We start from the raw sequence: 22,798 nt of genomic DNA, 5'->3' as shown, positions 1-22,798 counted from the left end.
CTCCATTGAGTTTTTAAGTTGGTTTATTGCTTCCTGCATTTCTAGGATTTCCGTTTGTTTGTTTTTTATAACCTCTATCTCCCTGTATAGTTGATCTTTTGCTTCCTGGATTTGTTTGCGTAATTCATTGTCGAAGTGACCTTTCATTGTCTGATTTTGCTGTCTAATGTCTTCCTTGAGACTCCAGATCATCTGAAGCATGTATATCCTGAATTCTTTATCTGACATTCCATCTGCTGCAGCTGTTACCTCTTCTAAAGTTGCGTTGACCTGCATTGCTTGTGGTCCTTTCTTTCCTTGTCTTTTCATACTGCTTGCGTATCTTTCCTGCAGGCGCGGGCGGCGGCTCTGCTCTCTCCTTATTCCAATTGGGGTGTCGTGGCTACCATGCCGGCAGGTCACTGGGCCTGTTCTGGGCACTGGTGGTGGCTCTGTTCTGCCCCTACTCCAATTGGGGTGACAAGTGTACCACGCCGGCAGGCCACCGGGCCTGATCCGCCGGTCGGTTGCAGGTTTGCCTACCCTGCAGGCGCGGGCGGCAGCTCTACTCTGCCCCTACTCCAAATGGGGTGACGTGTCTGTCGTACCGGCAGGCCACTAGGCCTGTCCCACTGGTCGGTCGCAGATCTGCCCACCTTTCGGGCACGGGTGGTGGCTCTGCTCTGCCCCTACTGCAATTGGGGTGTTGTGACTACCCCGCCTGCAGGTCACTGGGCCTGTTCCTGGCACGGGCGGCGAGTCTGCTCTGCCCCTACTCCAATTAGGGTGGTGTTTGTACCACGTTGGCAGGCTCCTGGGCCTGAGCCTGATCCGCCGGTCTGTCGCAGGTCTGCCTACCTTGTAGGCGTGGGCGGTGGATCTGCCCTGCCCCTCCTACCACGCCTGCGGACTCCTGGGCCTGATCTGCAGGTTGGTCACAGGTCTGCTCACCCTGTGGGCACGGGTGGCGGTTCCGCTCCACCCCCACTCCAATTGGGGTCACGTGGCCACCACACCGGCAGGGCCTGATCCGGGCGTGGGAGAAGGATCTGCTCTGCCCCTACTCCAGTTGGGGTGACGTGTGTACCACGCTGGCAGGCCACTGGGCCTGACCCCCCAGTCTGTCACAGGTCTGTTTACCTTGCAAGCGCGGGCGGCGGCTCTGCCCTGCCCCTCCTACCACGCCCATGTACCACTGGGTCGCTGGTGTGCCCACCTTGCGGGTGCGGGTGGCGGCTCTGCTCCGCCCCCTCTCCAATTGGGGTCATGCAGTCACCACGCTGGCGAGCCGCTGGGCCTGCTCCGGGCGCTGGCGGCGGCCCGGCTCCTCCCCTCTGGCTCGACGACAAATCGAGGAGACTCGGGTGTCTGTGCCTCACCCCCCCTACCAGGAGACCAACTGTTTCTGTCGCCGCTGGTATTGATGAAGTTCTCTCCTCCGTCGCTTTCTGATGACATCAGATCTCTGCCATGTTGGTATCCTATGCGAATGGCAGCATTTCGTTCCCCTTGCCAGGCCACCAAAGCAAGGGGTGAGTACTGACTGGCCCTCAGCAGGACCCGGACTGAGAAGCGGTTTCCACGGGCTCCTAGCCCTGGGCCAGGGCAGTTCCGGGAGCCGGAACTCGGCCGCTCTGTGCTCGGTGTAAGCTCCAATAAGAGTAGGCTCCAAGAAGCAGTCCCCGCGGGCTCAGTTCTGGGAGCCGGAATTCGGCCGCTTAGTGCTTGGTGTATGCTCTGATAGAAGCAGGGTCCAAGAAGCAGCCTCCGCAGGCTCCCCAGCCCTGGGCCAGGGCGGTTCCGAGAGCCGGAACTCGGCCGCCCCGCGCTCGGTGTTCGCTCCGATAAGATCAGGTTCTAAGAAGCCCCCAGGCACTGAACCCTGGCAATCTGTCTGCAAGCCGCAGGCGAATGGCAGCCTGAAATTACCTGTTGTATGGCTGAATGAGCTGCGGTCAGTCGAAAACAGGGATGGTGACGTCAGCTTTCCAACATGGTGGCTGCTGGCCTCCTCTGTGGTCTGACCGGTGTGGAGAACCAAGATGGACCGCTTCCTTCCCCCGTCTCGAACCCAGAATTCAGCCCTGAGTACGGTGCTTGCACGGCTGGCAGAAACTGCAGCGCTGTATCCCTGTGTCGCTATCTCCTCGTTTCCCAGCGCGCGCTGCAGACTCTAGCTGCGGGGCGATTTGCTGAATAAGCAGTGTTACCCTCCGTGCGACAAACCTCTCGCGTTTGAGTCCCCATAGCCGATCCTCGTGCGATGGAAATCCTTCCTCCAGGTTCCGGAGCACCCCACTATTGCTGGAAATTCCTAACAAGATAGCCTTTAGCCATCCTGACTTGTCATACTACCACACAGTGAAGCAGCACACGAGGGCAATGCACTCCCCTCGCCGCCATCTTCCTCTCCCCCCCCCCCCAAAGAGTTGTTTTGAAGCCAAGTGATTCTTTTGTTTTAAGTAACACGTACAGGATGAACTCAGGTTAACAAACATATTAAATTGTCCATTATGGGAAATAAATTAAAACTGTACATCTTCAACTCAGAGAAAGCAAATGATCAGGAGGACTCTCCAATAAAAGGTAAGTTCCTCATCAAAACAGTATAAAAAGCCCTAGACAGAGAGCCAATGATGATACCTTCTTTGAGATCACCCTCATGCTATCAGACTTCTCCTTGCTTCTAATAAATTTGCTACTGGATTCTCATCCTCCATTGTCTGCATACTTTATTTTTTGGGTGAATGAGACAAGAACCCTCCAGTGCTCACAGGACCCTGTGTTACAACATTTATAATACCCAAAATTAAATTGCCATCTTTGGATCTACTATCTCAAACCTGTTTCCCCTCTTCCTATTGACTGTCTAGGTGAATTGCATCACCAAATACCCAAATGCAATTGTCAGAAACCTGAAGATGTTTCTTAATTTCTTTTCTCCCTCATATATACCTTAATTCAATCAACCACCAAACCCTACTAAATCTCTCTCTCTCCCTCTCTCTCTTTCTCTCTGTCTTCCTCTCTCCCTGTATCTCCCCTTCCTCCCTATCCTGACTAATTCTGTCCATATGCAATGCCAACACTGTAATCTAAACCACCATCATTATCAAAAAAAACTTCTTACCTCTGGTTTGCTCCCACTTAAAATCCATTCTTCAGATTGCTCTCATGGTGATCTTGGAAACATTCAAAATATTAAAATATTCAGTGGTTTCTCATTTTATTAGGGGAAATTTAAAACTTATAGTAGAATGTTTACCCTTAGAATCAAGACAGTCTGTGATTTCCTGGGTTTAAACTGAAAATCTTCTAATCATTAACTATTAGATTATAGAGGCTATTAGATTAATCTCACTGAGCTTCTGTTTCCTTATCTATAAAAATGAGGATAATAATAACAGGAAGAGGAAGAAGAAGAAATGCCTGATAATGTGTTGTAAAGATTTAATGAATTTGCACATGAATAAAGCACTTAAAATGCTTTCTGTCTCATAATTAAATGGCTGTTATCTTTGTTGTTGTTATTCAACAAATATTTTTTGAATTTTTACTATGTGACAGGGAACCCTGGGAGATAATAGCAAAGCTATTTTGAAAAAAACAGACAAGGTTACAGCCCTCAGGGGAACTGATTTACAATCTAGCCACATTTCTTACCTCTCACAAACTTACACTCTAAATTGTACTATTGTCCTTCCATTATAAGCTGTGTCTCTCATGCTGTTTTTCTATCCTCTGGGCATTTTCCTACACTCTTCCTGTCTCAGAAAACATTCTCTTCCAGCCCTCCCTTGCCTTTATAACGTCTCAGTCTCCCAATCTCAGTTTAAATGTCACTTCCAAAAGTCCCATAACTGGATTAAGTTCCCCTTGTTTCTTAGATCTCCCCTTATTTTAGCCCATTTGTATTTTACCTGTTTACATATGTATATCCCAATACTCTAAATATCAAAAGATATAGGAGTCTCACATAGTTCTTGCTTACCTTCATTTCCTCACTGTCAAACATAATGTCTGACACATGCAGGTATTAAATACATGTTTGTGGAAGGAAGTAAAGGAGTTAGCAGAGGCCACAAAGACATTTTGTTATAATGTCACTTTTTTAATATTCTTTTAGTTGTATATGGACACAACGTCTTTATTTTACTTATTTATTTTTATGTGGTGCTGAGGATCAAAGCCAGTGCCTTATACATGTAAGGCAACCTCTCTGCCACTGAGCCACAATCCCAGCTCATAATGTCACTTTTGGGGGGGAAGGTGAGTTATTATGGGGAGGATACTCAGTAAATTTATGGTCACCTTTGTATGTCACATTCTATAAGCTAAATGTCTTCAGTATTTCAAATCCTCATTTGGAGCACTTGTATACTTGGAAAGCAGAAATTGGTTGATACATGCAAAAGACATGAAGCAGCTATTACTTGAACTTGTAATTATGCACATTTACGGTCATTCTGCTTTATAATAATGGAAAGACCTTTGAATAAAGACTCACAAGAATAATTAATGCTAGTCAAATTGTTTTTTTTAAAAAAGCTATCACATAGTCTGAGATATTGGCATCCTACCCTAAAATAGACCCCTAGCTATACTCCATCTTGTTGAATAAGTGTTTGCATGTCTCCCTCCTAAGAAATATTAGTGGCATAGAACTACACACCATTTAAGAGAGAGAAATAGGCTGTATAGCTCAAAAGAATTTCAGAAGCAATTAGAAATATTAGTGGGCTTTCTGACTGAAAAGTCACTTGGCCATAGAGAGAAGCATACCAAGGCCAGCAGTGGTAAGGCTGCCAAAAGTTGACAAACATTTCTAGCCAAGTTCTGGCATTCATCAAGTTTCCTAGCTGAAAAGATACTTCAATATTTTGAAAGATGTACTCACATATGGCAAGCACTTCTGACTGTAATATAGTCCTGGATAGCATTACAATTGAATCACGTCATGGTTCCCAAATACCTTTCTTCAAGAAAAATCTTTCCAGGAAGATCAATATTTAAAATAGCAAATAATAACTCTTCTTTCTAAAGCTCCATTCCTATTCTCCCACAACCCAATGTCCCCTGGGGGTAAAGTGGCAAGATCACTGTTCTGGCAATCAGAAAATATACTCAGAATCTCAAGGTAAAATGGAACATAAAATAATTCAATCCAACCATCAATTCTGTGCCTGAATTCTACTACAACAAGAACCCTCCAGGCTTTTACATCTTTGGACAAGTCACTTCCCCTCCTCTATTGCAACAGGGGTTTGTGTTAATACACTTCGAGGTCCTACTGCACTATAAAAATATATGACTCAATGATACTAATAGCACACAGGAATCCTGACCCACCTAGAATGCAGATCATGAAGATTGCTAAGTTCTGTGTTCTGTACAACTCGTAGTCCAAAAACTATGAGTTGAAGAATCCTACCAGACTACAGGTAGTTTCAGGAATTCTGGAACCACGCTGAATTTTCTTTTTCTTTTTTTCATACTTTTTTTAATTGGCTCTTTTTAGTTATACATGACAATAGAATCCGTTTTGGCATAATTATACAAGCATACAATATATCTTATTCTAATTAGGATTCCAGTCTTGGGTATGTATACAATGGTGGGGTTCCCTGTCATTTATTTTTATATATACATAGGAGAGTTATATCAGATTCATTCCCCTCCCTTCCCTTCATTCCCATTCCTGTAATCTACTGAAGTTCTATTCCACTCTGAATTTTCATGCAAAACTGATACATTCTTCTGGTAATGGAGCCCATAGCCTTCTTAGTTGCACCATTTTACATTTAAAAGATAGGGCTCATTTTCTTAAAAGATCATTTGTTTGAAGGTAGTGTTAACTTTGCCTCTTCTAGAGCATTTTTTAACCTCTTTGAGTATTTGAATTTGGAAAAAGTTTTCTTTGTCTTTTTTCATGTTTCAATCTTAAATCTCCTCAGACATTTTTCTGATGAACATTATGAATGTTCAGTTTATGGGCATCCAAATGGTGCTTAAGAGTTCCCAGTACAAGGGGCCGGGGCTGTGGCTCAGGGGTTGAGCACTTGCCTCATGTGCATGAGGCACTGGGTTTGATCCTTGGCACCACATACAAAAAATAAATAAATAAAACAAAGATACTGTGTTCATCTACAACTAAAAAAAATTTTAAAAAAAGAGTTCCCAGTACAATATCTCCCAAAGGTGATTGCTATATGAGGATTTTTTTAAAATGTGTTGTTTAAAAGTACCATAGGAACTTTTATTAATGAAAGGACTGGCATGACACATCACTAAGAAACATAGTGGCAACTGCTTTGCTCATGAGCCTGCAATTTTAATAAGGCAGAGATGGGAAACTGAATGATGAGTTACACTCTACTCTCTTCTTCCAACCATTTTCAGAATTCGCGTGAGAATACCCACACCTGAAATGTGCAATCAAAATGTTTCTGGAACTAATTTTTAGTATGTTTATATATTATACTAAAAATTCTCAAAAGTTTTATGTATACTGTAAGATTGAGTAAGTAAATGTGTTAATGTTGCAGGGAATCAGGTCTCACTGTAAAAAAGGGCAACTACAAAAAAAGAATGGGGGAAGATAAGATTGGGATTGAAGGTATTACTCTGACACCCCAGCAATAATGTTGCATTAGCAATGAGCATATTTCATATCGAGATCTTGGTTTCTAAATATCTTTTCCCATTCAAAGGAGTTATGACTTCTTGTAGAAATAGCTGGTGCCAGGGCTAGGGGAGAGAAGAGGTACTAAGAAAGATAAGCCCACAATATCTTCTTTTACCAGAAAGTAAGAAAATAACCCACAAAAAGAGAGAAAATGGAGGAGGGGGCACATTCACATTTTGAAATAACTGACTTAAAAGGGACTCCCCTAAGCAAATCTGGTAGGATTTAAACCTCAAAGTAAATAAGAAAAGTAACAAGTAATAATCCCTTGAATAAAAAAGTAATTTGTTAATTCATAGAGAAGAGAGAGACTGAGACAGAGGGACAGACAAAGAAAAAGAGGGAAACAGATAAAACATCAACTGAGAGCATGATGGGAGTGTTGATTTTAGAAAGGTACCATTTTGTAATCATTATCATAAAATCTGGTTCAGGAAGAACCCTTCAGTTGATGTTAAATGCAGGGTAGATAGATGGATAACAAACAGGATATTTTCCTGATCTTAAAATGAATTCTTTACATTTTCTTTATTAGTTGCAAGGGGAAAATAGTACACAGTTGAGAAAACACATAATACTTCATCAACATTAACCTCATCAGTGAGAGGTAAGACGTGTGCTTCTGGATGTGCTTTCCTGAAAGAGACTACGTATCATTTTTGTAGTATTGAGGGAGGGAGTTTCACTTGAATCTAATTATGAGAAACATCAGAAAAACCTAAAGTAAAGCACATTCTCAACAACAAAAGTATATTTTAAAAATGCCAGTACCATGAAAATGAAGTAAGGTTAAGGAAACATTGCAGATTTAAAAGACTAAAGAATCATGACAAGTAAATGCAATATTTGTGATTGGGCCAAATTCTGTACAGGAGGGAAAATGCTGTAAATGGACATTAATGAATCAACTGAAGAAAGTAGAGTATGGACTGTCAATTGGATAAAAGTATTTTATCAATATTAAATTTCCTGAATGTGATAGCTATGCTGTGGTTTAGTAAAATAATTTCCTGTTCTTAGGAGAAATATTCTGAAGAGTTAAGAGGCAATAGGGCATTCTCTCTAATAGGTCAGAAGAAAAATGTTTATATAAATGTGTGTGTGTGTGTGTGTGTGTGTGTATATATATATATATATATATATATATATATATATATATATCAGAGAAAGTAAATGTTTATCTGCCTATCAATATATAAATTTATGCATAAGGATAGAAAGAGAAGGAAATGAGAAGAAAGAGAAAGAATAATAATAAACATGAAAACACTGGTGACAGGTAAAGGGCAATCAGACGTCTTCTATATTATTCTTGCCACTTTTCAGTAAGTCTGAATTTACTTCAAAATAAAAAGTTTTAAAAACAGACTGATGTTGATATGCATCATAATTTGAATGACAAATAGACTTTCTTTTAAAACATCTTTTCCCATGATAATAATTTATTGGGTAATGCTTTTTACTCAAATGTTTGTTTTCTTTGCAGTAAAAAGAAAGATGATGTGGAATATAGGAAACAACCAACTTAAAAGCATTCCTTTAAAGGTGAGGGGGGGATTCCCTCTCCGTAGAAGAAAGGATACCATTGTGACTGTGCACACACACACAAACACACACACACACAATCTATATTTATATAACATTGTTAACCTTTTTCCCTTGGCAAAAGTCTTCATGAAACCACGTGGCTTGAGCTCTATTAATCCTTTCTATATAAAAAAGCAAGCAGAGCAGTGGACTGGGAGCCAAGGAGATCTGGGTTTAAGTCCCAGCTCTGTCACCTACTAGTTACATAGGTGTAAGGCTCTAAGTTCAGCTTCCCTATCTATATACAATAAGGATAATGATAGATTTGGGGGAACCAAGTGTCTGAACCTGCCATGCAAGGCTTTCATGAAGAACACCAGCATACAACTTGGTCATGAGGGGTCATGTTAAGCTGGTAGTAAGTGTTGGATTTGATCATCTACTTGTCTTTCTGTTTAATCGGACCATCCTTTAGGGTGGAACTTGTCTACAGAAGACATATATTCCTGAAATGAATTTGACAAGCTGCCTTCAAGAGTAATAAATACTAGACCATCACTTGCATTGACTTCACTGGCTTATACATATTAGGGCCATTTTGCTTCATGTGTCTGAAATCTTCCAAATAATAGTTGTGTTGGTCCAGAGAGTGACAACAAAAGAAACACATCTCATTTTCCTCCTAGGTCTTTCTTGTGAACCTTTGAGTCCTATCTCCTTCATTTACTGACATGACCAGTTTTTTTTTTCCCATCTGGTGAGCTTTGCTGAGCTTTTCTTCCTCTGAGTGAGTGGGAAGTGAATTGTATTCCACCATCAGTGGCAGTATCAATTTCATCATCTACACTGTGACTGCTGAGTCTTACTCCTGGGGAGGTGGCAAGATAAGGCATCAGGTTCCAGGTTGCTGACTAGCTATTTTGGGATTTGTGGCATAACTGAACTTGTAAATCGATGCTTGTATAAATGTATCTAATACAGAAACATAAACACCAATAATTTTACCTATTGTGTTTTTGTTTATTTGTTTATTTTGAGGTACTAGGGATTGAACATAGGGCCTCACACATGCTAGGCAAGCATTGAGCTATATGCCTAGCCTATTTGATTTTTATTTTGAGACAGGATCTCACTAAATTGCTGAGATTTTCCTTGAACTTGCCATCCTCCTGCCTCAGACTCCCAAATATCTGGGATTACATGTGTCTCCTGTCTTGCCCAGCCTTTGTTTTGAACTTTTATGTTGATGAGGAAGGACAGAAGTATACCTCATTTCTCCTTGCCACTTGAGTATAGAAAAGGGGCCTCTGGTAGAAAAAAATAAGATACTCTAGATAAAATGGGAGAGTGGCATGATGGTTTCACTTAAGGCAATGAACATACTTGTGTTTGATGGGGACTTGAGTGAAATCCAATTGAATATAATGCTTTGTGTGTTGCATTTTATAGTAAAGTGATGATCAAAAACATTAATTCAGTGCACTTTAAAGGAATTTCACAAAATAAAAATTTCTAATAGTTATTTATCTCCTTTTCATATTTATACCAATTATGAAACAAATCAAATTAACTACCAAAGACAACATGAAATGTAATTGATGAAATAGGACATACACAGTACTTTATTATAACACTCCTCTCCCCCTTTTTTCTTCATATATGGAGTTTTTGTTTGTTTTAGTTTTGTTTTTGCAGTACTGCTAAAGCAGGGATTGAACCCAGGACCTAGTGCATGCTAGCAAAGTACTCTAAAACTAAGCCATGTCATCATTCCTATTGTGAGATCTTTTAAATAATTTTCTCCACCAATATCTTTGTCAATAGTAGCTTTCTTTAGCAGTACTTTTGAAGCAGGAAGAACATCACTCAGAATATTAAGTAGCAAATGGGCAAAATGAGTGCTGTGTTTCTAATTAATAGTATCAGTTCTCTATGCCCCTGTGACTCAGTATAATCATCTGTATAATGGGACTAAGGATGCACATCATATACAAGTAAAGGTTCAAGAAAGTGTACAATGTGATATAAATTTAAAATAATAACAAGCATGCTTTCTACGATTATTTTTAAATTAAATTTATTTTAACTGACCCATAAAATAAAGATTATACATACTGATGAGGTACCATGTGATGCTTCGATACATGTATGTACTGAGAAATGTTTAAATCAGAATAAACAACATCTGCCCTCAAAATGCTTAGCATTTCTTTATGGTGAAAATATTCAAAATCCTTCCTTCTAGCTTGTTGAAAAGTACAATACATTATTATCATCTCTAGTCACCCTACTATGCAATATCACTTTAGAACTTCTTGCTCTAATCTAACTATAACTTAGCACCTATCGAACAACTTTTCCCCATCCCTCCCTGCCTACTCTCCTCAGACTTTGATGACTACCACTCTATACTCAACTTCTATGAGGTCAATTGTTTTTTAGATTCTACATGGTGAAATCATGTGGTTCTTATCTTTCTGTGCCTGACTTATTTCACTTAACATAATGATCTCCATTTCCATCCAAGTTGTCATAATCAATAGGATTTTATTCATTTTTTGATTGAATAGTATTCCACTGTATATGTATCACATTTTCTTTATTCATCATTGATGTACACAAATTGTTTCCATTTCTTGGCTATTGTGAATAGTGTTGCAATGAACATTGCAGTGCAGATATCCCTTCAGCATACCGATTTCCTTTCCTTTAGGCATATAACTATGTTTTAGTCAGATTCATGTTGCGATTATGTTTTGTTTTTGTTTTTGTTTTTGAAACCAAGAATTGTACCCAAGGGTGCTTAAGCACTGAGCCACATCCGCAGACTTTTTTATAATTTATTTAGAGATAGAATCTCACTGAGTTGCTTAGCGCCTCACTAAGATGCTGGGGTGGCTTTGTACTTGTGATCCTCCTGCCTTAGCTTCCCAAGCTGCTGGGATTACAGGTATACACCACTGCACCTAGCACTCTTATGTTTTAGATATGAGGTGTATTTCAAAAGCTCATATGTGAGGAAATGCAAGAATGTTCAGAGACAAAATGATTAGGTTATAAGAGCTATAACTCAATCAGTAGATTAAGCAACTGATATGGAGTAACTGTGTGTTAACTGTAGGTAGATAGGGTGTGGCTGGAGGAAATAGATCACTGGAGCATGCCATTATGGATTATACTGTCCCTATCTCTCTGCTTCCAGGTTTCCATGTCCTGAGCTGCTCTCCTCTTCCATGCCCTTCCCTAATGATGTTTTGCCTTACCTTACGCCCAGAGCTATGGAGTTGGTTAACCATAGACTAAACCTCTGAAACCATGAGCCAAAATGTTTCCTCCTCTAAGTTGTTTTGGTCAAGATATTTTGGTTACAGCAAGAAAAAACAAACCTAAAATGTTGCTGTGACCAATATGCCCAAGAAAAACAACTTAGAGGAAGAAAAGTTTATTTTAGCCCACAGTTCCAAAAGTTCAATCCATGATCAGCCAACTCCATAGTTTTGGGCCTAAGATGAACACCATGGCAGAAGGGCATGGCAGTTAAAAGCTGCTCAGTTCACAAAAGCCAGGAAGCAGAGAGAGTTCTACTCACCAGAGACAAAATATAAGCCATAAAGAAATGTCCCTAGGGACTTATCTCCTTTAACTATTACATCCTACCTGCCTATGGTTACCACACAGTTAATTCATATTAGTGGACTAATCCAATTACTAGGTTATAGTTCTCATAACCCAATTACTTCACCTCTGAACATTCTTGCATTGTCTAACACATGAGCTTTTGAGGGACACCACATATCAGATGGTAACAACCCAGTAGTGAGATTCCTGGATAATGAGGTCATTCTATTTTTAATTTTTTGAGGAAAATCCATACTGTTTTCTATAATAGCTGTAGAAGTTTGCATTCCCACTAACATTGTGCAAGTGTTCCCTTTTTCTCCACATCCTTGTCAGCATTTGTTATCTTTGGTCTTTTTGATACTAGCCATTCTTAATTTGGGTGAGGTGCTATCTCATTGTGTTTTGACTTGCATTTCCATGATGATTAGTGATTTTAAGCATTATATGTACCTGTTGGCCACTTATATGTCCTCTTTTAAGAAATATCTATTTTATCTATTGCCCATTTTTTATTCAGGTGTTGTTGTTATTGATTTTTTAGAGTTTTTATATATTCTGGATATTAAATCCCTGTCAGATATATAGTTTACAAATATATTCTCCCATTCTGTAGGCTGTCTCTTCACTGTTGTTTTCTTTGCTGAGGAGAAACTTTTTAGTTTGATATAATCTCATATGTCTATTTTTGCTTCTGTTTCCTAGGCCTTATGGGTCTTATTTAAACACTCCCTGCCTTTCCAATGGCCTCAAGAATTTATGCTGTGTTTTCTTCTGGTAGTTTCACAGGTACAGGTCTTATAGTTACATCTTTAATCCATTTTAAGCTGAGTTGTATAACTTATGAGAAATAGGCGTCCAGTTTTTTGCTTCTCCATGTGGATATCCAATTTTCCCAACATAGTTGAACAAACAATCCTTTCTCCAATGCATGTTCTTAGCACCTTTATCAAAAATCAGTTGACTATTGATGTGTGAATTTACTTCTAGGCTTTTTATTCTGTTTTATTGGTGTATATGTCTGCATTTAGACCAATAGCATGTTGTTTTGATTACTACAAGATGAAGAAAAACTACTTGATGCAGAAAGTTCAAGGTTCATTCCAAACTAATTAGTAGATATCAAGGTGATACTCCTTAAATGTACCAAAGCTGTTCAAGCCTGGGGGAAATATTGTATGATAGTCTAACTCCCTGGTATGAAAAGATATATTCATTTTCTACTAATGCTTTAACAAATTACTATAAACTTAGTGGCACAAATGTATTATCTTACAGTTCAATAGACCACAAGTCTGAAACTGGTCTCACTGGGCTAAAACTAGGCTGTCAACAGAACATGGCTGCATTTCTTTCTGGAGATTTTCCTGGATTATCTAGGCAGGCCCAATGTAGTGAAAAGAGCCTCATAATGAAAGCAGGTGTCAAGGAGAGAAATGTGACAAAAGTCTGGACTAATGCTCTTTAAAAATGGAGGAATAGTAGTCACAGAGCTAGGAATGTAAGTAGGAGGTTTTGTTGCAGAGGCTGAGACTCAGAATCCAGAAACGGATTCAGTATCCTGGTAGGTAGAAAAAGATGAAAGACACAGTTAATATAGTAGGCATATGTATTCAGAGGTGGCAACAGCCTCCAGCCTCAGCTTCAGCTGCAGTCTCAAGTCAGTTCCATTTTGTCCCAGTTAGTTTGTTAACCCCCCTCAGTTCTTTCTACAAGCCTTTTTTATATGTAGGCCAGACAAAGAAGGCACATTGTCAACAGGTTACATAAGTGGGTGCATGCACAAAAGCAAATGTTAATGACCTTGACTACACACTAACCATAACATAGCTAATTCATGGCCTTAGTTAAGAACTAAAAATATAACATAGTCTGCCATACTCCTCAGTGAGGGAATCTAACTATAGCCATTTGGGGTCAGCCTGTGGTCACCAGAAGGTTTTAAAAGCAACAAAACAGACTCTCCCCAGGTACTCCAGAAGGAATTCAGCTCTGGGGACACCCTGCTTTAGCCTGTAAGGGACATTTTGTATTTCTGATATCTAGGATGGTAAAGTAATAAATTTGTGGTGTTTGAATCCATTGTATTTGCAATGATAGGGAGAATTCATTTCCTTGGAATTTCTTTTAAAGGCTACTTGCATACTTTGGCTCCTGGCCCCTATCTCCATTTTCAAAGCCATCAACATCAAATGTCTCTCAAATTCTTCTTCCATCACATTTCTTTTTAATCTCAGCTGGAAAAGGTTTTCTGATTTTAAAAATGCATGTGATTAGATTGGGCCCACCTGGATAATCCGATCTAACCTTACATATCAAGATCTTTGATTGTTTTCACATTTGCAAAGTCTTACATTTGACATGTAAGGCAACTTATTTACAATTTTCAGAGATTAGAACATTGGCATCTTTCACTTCTGCCTACCATAGAAGTCAAGTTTTATAACTAGTTCATCACATTTCTAGAAATGTTACTTTGGAAAAAAATGTTTCCAGCTCTTCAGACCACATATTTCTTTATCTGTATGATGATTAGAATACCTTGCTACTATTGAGGCTCAACACATACCCCAAAAAAATATGATTGCAGGAGAACAGTATATGTGTAGGGGCAGGCCCAAAATGGCTACAGTTAGGCTCCCTCACCAAGGCTTTTGGTGGGCTATACTATGTTTTTAGTGTGTGACCCAGGCCACAAATTGGCTATGTTATGTGTACTCAAGGTCATAAACACTTAACTTTCTAGCTGGTTATTCTGAGAAACTACAGACACGGAAGTAGCTCTAAAAAGCTCCCCTTTTGCAAATTTACACTTATAAAGAAAAGTATCATTAGTACAGGTATCTACATCAGGAAGAGAGGTGATGAGAGACAACTTTTATCACCTGAGACTTTGGTCACATAACAAGGTAACTTTTATTCATCATTTATTTCCTCTCCTCATTTTCTCATAATTTGCCTCCACCAATTCCTCCAAGCCCCAAGCTTCTATCTTTTTCTATAACTCAGGGTGCTATATAATTTTCAGTCATTTGGCTTTCTTTGAGTTTCATATTTTGTAAGACTCCCATGCATAAGCATATAATTGAAATTGCTTTTTTTTCTCTATTAATCTATTTGAATTAACTTAAATTGTTGACTGGGTGTGTTAACTTTATGCCACTGCAACAAAATATCTGAGAAAAACAACTTAATAAAATAAAGATTTATTTTGGGTCATAGTTTCAGAGGTTTCAGTCCAAGGTCAGCTGGTGCCATCGCTTTGGGCCTGGGAGCAAAACAGAAAGTTGTGGAAGAAGGGCATGGCAAAGGAAAGATGCTAACCTCATGGCAGACAGGAAATGGGAGAGAGGGGTCGGGGGGTAGAGAAGGAGCTGAGAGCAAAATATAGCTCCAAAAGACCTATTCCCTCCACCTCCTAATAGTTTCTACCACCTCCAAAGCATCTATTCAATCCCTCAATGAATAAATCCACTAATAAAGTCAGAGCCCTCATGTACCAATCACTTCTCTAACTTCCCACCTCTGAAAATTGCTGCATGGGGAACCAAACCTTTAAAAGAGGAGCCTTTGCAAGACACTTTATGCTCAAAACATAACACTAGAGAAAGAACCTAAAAAGGTAGAGGGAAGCAATTTTTCTCTCCTCTACACTACCTCACAGGATTGCTCTCAGTTTTAAACAAAGTGAATGAATATAAAAGCACTTTGAAATCTGCAAAGGTTACATAAATACAAAGGATTGTGTTTTCCATAAGAGTGGAGGAATGACAGTAAGAGTAAGTTAAATAGTTGATAATGAAGGGGGTCTCACTATTGTGAACTGCCATCTTACCACTTATTATGAAACTGCTTCCTGGTAAGCAGTTCTGTTGCTCCCATAACTGCACACTTTAAGGGTGCCAAAAGATGCTATACTTTCTTCAATTCTCATTGAACTAAAGAAACACTGTTCATATAGGTGGTCCTTTTTCATTTTGTGTCATGTTTGGTCACCTAACCACAATGGCTGGACCATTAAAGACTAGGAGGAAATGATGACTTAGACATTATTTTCATTTTGAGTTGTTACCAAACTGGTGAACATAACTGGAAGAGGTATATACTATATATGATCATAAATGATGCAGCTCTGGGGTTTCTTGTGGAAGTGCCAGAAAATCAGTGGTGAATACATTTTCTGCAAAGAAGGATCTACAAGTTTAGAAGAGTCAGATACCATAAACTTGCTGATTCCAGCCTGGGGGAGGACTCACATCAGCACTCAAAGGTCTACCTATCACTACTAATGAAATTCTCACTCTACCACAGCTTCATGCTTCTGTGTTCTATTGCTTACTGAATTCTTAAAGATACTTGAAGCCTGACCATGGCATACTATACTATGTGTCTCATAATTCCTTTGTAAATACAGGTGTTTCTGCTTCTGCCTACATGCTTCTTTAAGAAAAGTGCAGAAAGTAGTCTTTAGAAATAGATCAGGGGACAGAAAATAAGCTATTCTCTTCCTTTCTCCTCTATCTCATCTTTGTTAACCAAGTGTCCCTGTACAAGATGCTTCCTGACATTTTCCCCTTCTTCTATTCATCTCCCTTCTTTTCCTCCTCTTTTCTTTCTGCCAGACCTCTTCCCAAGTGACTAAACCCATGTAAATAAACCCTGTAGATTATTCCCAGCAACTAACTAGATGCACTCAGATTTGTCTGAATGTCAGTTAGGCACAACTGGGACCGCCACTAAAATTATATTTGTTGTAATGGATAGCTAATAACAGGTATACTTATAGTCATATGTCAGGTTCCATTCATGATTCAAAGACAAATTTCTTAAGGTCTATAAGCTTGTGATCTAATAAGCAATGCAAAGAAACTAGATATAGGAGGTTTTTATATGTATAAAGACTAAAACGTTCTAGAACCACAAAAGTGGAAACTTTGGGCAGAACTAATTAATTGAGATCCTGTTCCCCAGCAGGAGAGACATAGAAAAACGTGTTTCTGTCACTAAGCAGAACAATGGCTGATCAGTTTGAAAGCTGAGGTCACAATGGTTTAGAAAGGATACTACAGTCCCACATAGGGGGGAAAAAAGCTCTATAAAAGAAACATCCACAATCTCAATTTCATCGTCTATGGGAAGATCTAGGCATATTTACACATATATTAATGCCTTTCCCACCAACTATAAATCTGAGGTTTACTTACAGCTTGTGCACCCTTCTGATCTGGAAAATCAGCATGATAGAGGCAGATCAGAAATTGTCACCAAATGAGTAGGTAAAGAAAATGGAAAACAAACATCACTTCCAGAGTCCCTTTCCCTGAATTACCCACATGGCTGGGCTGGCCACTCAGTTCTTAAACTTCCTGTTGGAGTGTTGTCTAAACTGTTCTTTCCTAGAGTTCCAAGGTCTGTAGGAGCTATCAAACCAGCTCTGGACTAGAGTGGCTTAATTATTCTCTCCATACCAGAAAATAGAAGGGGATTGCTTGCCATTGCAAGTCAGTACTCAAGGGAGGAGGAAGACTTCATATCTGAATTAGAACTAGGGATGTGCTCTGGCTAAAGCTTAGTTATTATCCAAGTTTGTATTTCAATGTTGAGGTCATGTCTCTTGGGATGAAGACAAAAATCACAAACATTTTGTTTTAGGCAATTTCATGCCCCAGAAGTGCCTAATTCCACTGATTCCATTCAGCCATGTTGAAGGCTTTTCCTTCACTTCAGTGTTAATGCACATATTATTTTGCTTATAGCAAAAATTGACAAAAAATGGGAGTAGGGCAAAGCTTGACATCTATTCCAGTGTTATAAAAAACACAGAGAGGGGTTCATCCTAACTTAATAGAAAATCCAGATGTCAGTTTCCCTGTAATGATGGAAGTAAGTGGTCACTTCAGTCTAGCAACTGGTTGGTAACTATTAAATTTCACCAAACCGTCATATAGATAAAGCTTTAATTCTAACAAATTTTGTTATTTGCACTATTTGAAGAATAAACTTTGTCCCAAAAATATATCTCTAGTTCTAATATATTGTATATTTAATATACTCTATATGTTCTTTATAGCTCTTGCTACTCTATGCTTTATAAAATCTTCATGAAGATATATTACATTTTTCCCTAGACACCTAGACAGCAATAGAATATGCCACCTATTCCCTTTACTTGCTATTCCTTGCACTGTCATTTCTACTATTGTCTAGAATGTGATATAAGCTGGAAAAGACTGGAATAATTTTGAAGTCACAGGTGACACTCTGGCCCTTTCAAAACACATTAAATTTTTCAATAACCGAAACAATCATGTGAATTGAAATGTCAGAAATGTGACCTATATCACATCCATACATGTCCCAAATGTCATCATCCCCTACAGGATTAGTAGGTTGCAATCTCTTAGTAACAATTGGGAATATATATGGCAAATAAACAAGTATATTTCTCATTCAAAACTCCCATTTTGAAAAGTAAGGGAAGACGTGGTCAGAGTAGCAGACAGTGAAACATTATTTATTAGGTGTTTTCTACCGTAAAGGGAAAAAATGAAAGCAAAGAAATGTCTAAGAAACAATTCAAAGCAAGATACCAATACCTGAATGAAATCAGAACTACTTACCCATTGGTAGAGTGGCTTCTTCAGCCAGTTGGCAAAATGATCTATTTTTCAAGAATACAAGCAGCACTCAGTTTAACCATAGTCTTCTTATGCTGTGTGAAAAAGTAATCAAACATGCACTATTAGAGATGATATAAGAGACATAGAAGTTCCATTGAGAATTTACTCAAGGAAAAACTGCTGTGAGAAAAGACAATGCCTGCCAAACAAAGAGGGAAACACTTAGGAATAGCAATATCAATTTAAATGCCACAGAAACCTAAAGTGTTATCCCTGGGGATGAAGATATTATTAGTGATAAAACTTATTGCTTTGACTTTTTTCAAGATGTCCCATGTGAAATGTTGGAATGTAAAAATCCGTTAAAAAAAAAAAAAAACCTGTACACATCTGGAAAATTCTCCAGAACCTCACCTTTGGTTCTGTCACTAACACTGATATAGATTCATGAGGACAGAACGATGAGCAAAGCTACAGTGAATAGATTTGCAGGGAAGCCCTTTATAATATTAACAATGAATTTAGGGATAGTAGGCTCCATGATTCCTAATGGAATCTTAACGTTGGCCATGTGAAATTTAGTTGATGTTGCCTTCATTTTGTGATGAATTCTCTGTTCTAAATTTAAATATGTTCGAATGAGTAGCAGCCTTTGAAATTAAACAGACTGCTCCTGGAAGGTTTTTATTTTCTTTTAAAGAAAATAATAGTTCTTTATCATACTCCAAAAGCTGATAGTCATTCTGCAAAGACCGTACAATGCTCAGGAAATTTCCAAAGGGAAAACAAACCTTCCAAGAACAAACAAAAAGGTAAAGATGCCAAGACTCTCTGCAATTTTTTTTTCCCCAGTGTTAGAAGTGTTGTCAGACATGTGTATGTAGGACCCTGATAATAAGCAAATGAACATGTTTAACCTCTGGGCCAGATGAGCTGTATGGAAGAGTTATGTCAGATCCTGTCACGTCTAAGCAAAGCCACACAAGATGTCATTACAAACTAGGCTGTTATCCATCAGATATTATATTCACCAGCTTCTAGGAAATGGATTGCCATCCAATTAAGTGACTTTATGAAAGGAAAAGAATATGATAATTCTGTCTCAATGAGTTATTGCTTTTGGAAAGTGTATTTCACGGAATACAAAGCTATCAAGTTAGAAGAAACTTGCATAGCTAATACAGAACAATTTTTCAATTTCTGTGTTAGTTCACTTTTTGTTTCTGTAACCAAATGCCTGACAAGAACAACTTAGAGGAGGAAAAGTTTATTTTGTCTTACGGTTTCAGAGGCTTAATCTATGGTTGGCCAACCTAATTACTCTGGGCTCAAGATGAAGTGAAGCAACATGGCAGGATGTGGCAGAGGAAAGCGCTCCATTCATGGCATCCAGGAAGCAAAGAGGGAAGAGAAGTGGTCTCGGGGAAGATGAACCCTTCCAGGGCGTATCCCCAGTGACCCAACTCCTCCACTCACTACCCAACTGCCTACAGTTACCACCCAGTCAATCCTTTCAAACTAAGATGAATTGATTAGGTTACAGCTCACACAATACAATCATTTTACTTCTGAATATTCCTGCATTAGCATAGGCAATTTGGGGAGACAACTCATATCCAAACCATAACAATTTATAAACAGGTAAACTGAGATCCAGGTAACGGAAGTGATTTCCTCAAGAAGAGTGCATAGAAAAGCAAAAACCTACTTAATTGGTGTTGGATCTACATAATAAGCTTGGGTTGAGCTCTTGTGAACTGTTCCAATCTGGCTTTCTGAATACACTTTCAAGATTTTCTTCAACTGGAAACCTCCAAATTCTTATAATAGAAAATACTCCCTTACATTTCCACTCAGGGTATTTCATGAGGAAAGCAAAGTAGATATTCTAAGCAATTGTGAAAAATAGAAAAGAGGCTAAGGTCAAATCAAGGGTAATTCATATTTACTCATGCTTTAAACCCAAATTAGCCCCCAGACAGACCAAGGTTTGTTTTTCCAGTTATAGCACAATACAATGATTATCTCCCTTCTGTCTTGCACATGATGTATTTTGCTCAGTAGCAATATTCCCATTTAATAGCTCAAACAACAAATTAACAGAGTGCTAAATTATAGAAATTTTATCTGTAATGCCATTACTTATTTTTTTGTCATGAAGGAAGACTATCTTTAGTCTTATTTGCATCCACATATTCCATTCTATCTTTTTTTACTTAGTGCTACTACTTCTTGGTTAAAGGAGAAACACCGTTTCTATGGCAAAAAAAAAGTTTCCATCTGCCACTCAGTAGCTGTGGAACTTTGGAGAAGACACTTAGTTTTTCTGCGTTTCAATTTCCTCGTGTGTAAAATAATTTACTGCACAAGTTAAATAAGATCAGTGTGCAGAAATGCTTGATAAGTAATAAGTGTTGAATACATATATGTTGAATATGGATGTATGAGAAAGTTCTTTCTTTTGACACCAATCTGGAATAGGTTCATGGAGAGTGAAATACAATAAAAACATTTCTCTCTTTCAGACTCATAAATAATTTTAAAATAATGGAAGAATGTAGCAGTGAAAACATGAAATAATGTAACTCAACTGTGTTCCACAGGCCTGGATTTACCAGTAGATAATTCCTTCTTCCTGTATGATATAATACATGAACAAAACACCTTGAGCTGGTGTAGCCCTGGGTACTTTTTAAATATCACGGATATTAGTTATTAAACAGCCATACAAATACACCCATATATGTGAGAATACTTACATATATGCACACATATAGAAGTTCTTGCCATGAAAAATTTTCACCTGGTGCTTACAACTGGTTTAAACTAAAAGGTGTTTTATTGTTGGTGCTTTTGGTTCTCTACTTGCACCCCATGTATTAGGGGCCATCCCATTTCTCAAAGATCGTTTCAAGAAACAGGAGCCCACTCAAGGAAACTTGAACAAAATACAATTTAATATAAAGCCACAACAAGTAATTTCATGGAAATCCAAGGGCAACAAAAAAGCCCACCAGAAAAAAAAATAACAACTCAAGACACAGGAAATTTACCCAAGTCAAAAATCATGGTCACACACTCTGTCGTAAAAAAGCCTCTCTCATCTCTCCTCTCCCTTCCTCTCTCAAATCACATCTTCTAGTTTCATATGACCCAGTTCAGCTAAAGGAGCTGTTCAGGTCCATCATCTGCCTATTTTGTAATTGATCTATATATGGTACTTCAAATCCTTGAGAAAGTACAATTCATTGACATTAATTAGTAATAGACTGGCATCTTGGGGTACTCATCCTTCACAATCATATATGCTGGTGGGTTGAGGAGTAGGGCAAAGTCATTAAAATATTTTAATGCTGTGAAGAGGACTGGCCATGAAAAAAGAAAAAGTAGGATTTGGACAAAAAAATTAAATTTACTTGTTATAATATCTTTCCTGCTCTCAAAGGAATGGTTTTTCAAATTAAATGTTTCCTTTGAGGGTTGTTTTGAGATTGAGTTTTGCTTTTTCTAAATAAAATAAGCCTTGAAAATATGGCATCACCCAATTATTGGTTTATGTTAACCTTACTATATAAATCAAATCATCACATCATGGCATCATCAGCATGCCAATTACATAATTATTATTATTATCATTTTTTCTAAATGATCTCCAATCCAACAAGAATTTGGTGGTTCAGTATTTAGCCAAACAAAGCAATTTAAACAAAGAATCATTAAAATATGTTGTACAAACCAGGCACAGTGGTACACAACTGTAATCCTAGCAACTCAGGAAGCTGAGGCAGAAAGCAAGTTGGAGGTCAGCCTCAACAACTTAGCAAGACCCTGCTCAAAAAAAAAAAAGTGCTGGGGATGTAGCTCAGTGATACAGACAGCATCCCTGCGTTCAAACCCCAGTATAGAAAAAAAATTATATATCTTAAATATGATATTTTAAATACTAGTTTTTGAGCATCGAATTGATTAGTGGATAGCTTCTCCCCTTTAGGGAACAAATAGGAATGTAATAGAAAATTGTTCTCCATGATTTTTTTTTTAATTTTCTAGCCTTTTCCTTAGATATGGGTTGACTCAGAGTTGAATGCTATCTTGCTTGCACAAGCCACATCCATATTAATTTATGGATTGGTTTCTTTTCTACTGGTATGAGAACTAAAAAAGAGCTTTAAAAATAAGTGATATAGGGTCAGGGATGTGGTTCAGTGGTAGAGTGCTTGCCTAGCATGTACAAGGCCTGGGGTTCAATCCCCTGCACTACAAAAAAAAAAAGTGACATGAGATTTGCTTTAAAATGATTGTGGCAGTGTTAGAGGACTGAGAAATAAGAATGGTAGGAGTACAAGGTTAAGAGAATAATTCTACAAAA

The sequence above is a fragment of the Marmota monax genome, unplaced genomic scaffold (assembly GCF_021218885.2).
Source record: "Marmota monax isolate L192 unplaced genomic scaffold, Marmota_monax_Labrador192_F-V1.1 WCK01_AAM20220418_F8-fsc00067, whole genome shotgun sequence".
In the NCBI taxonomy this organism is placed as follows: Eukaryota; Metazoa; Chordata; class Mammalia; order Rodentia; family Sciuridae; genus Marmota; species Marmota monax.
Note: the sequence above shows the minus strand (reverse complement) of the source record.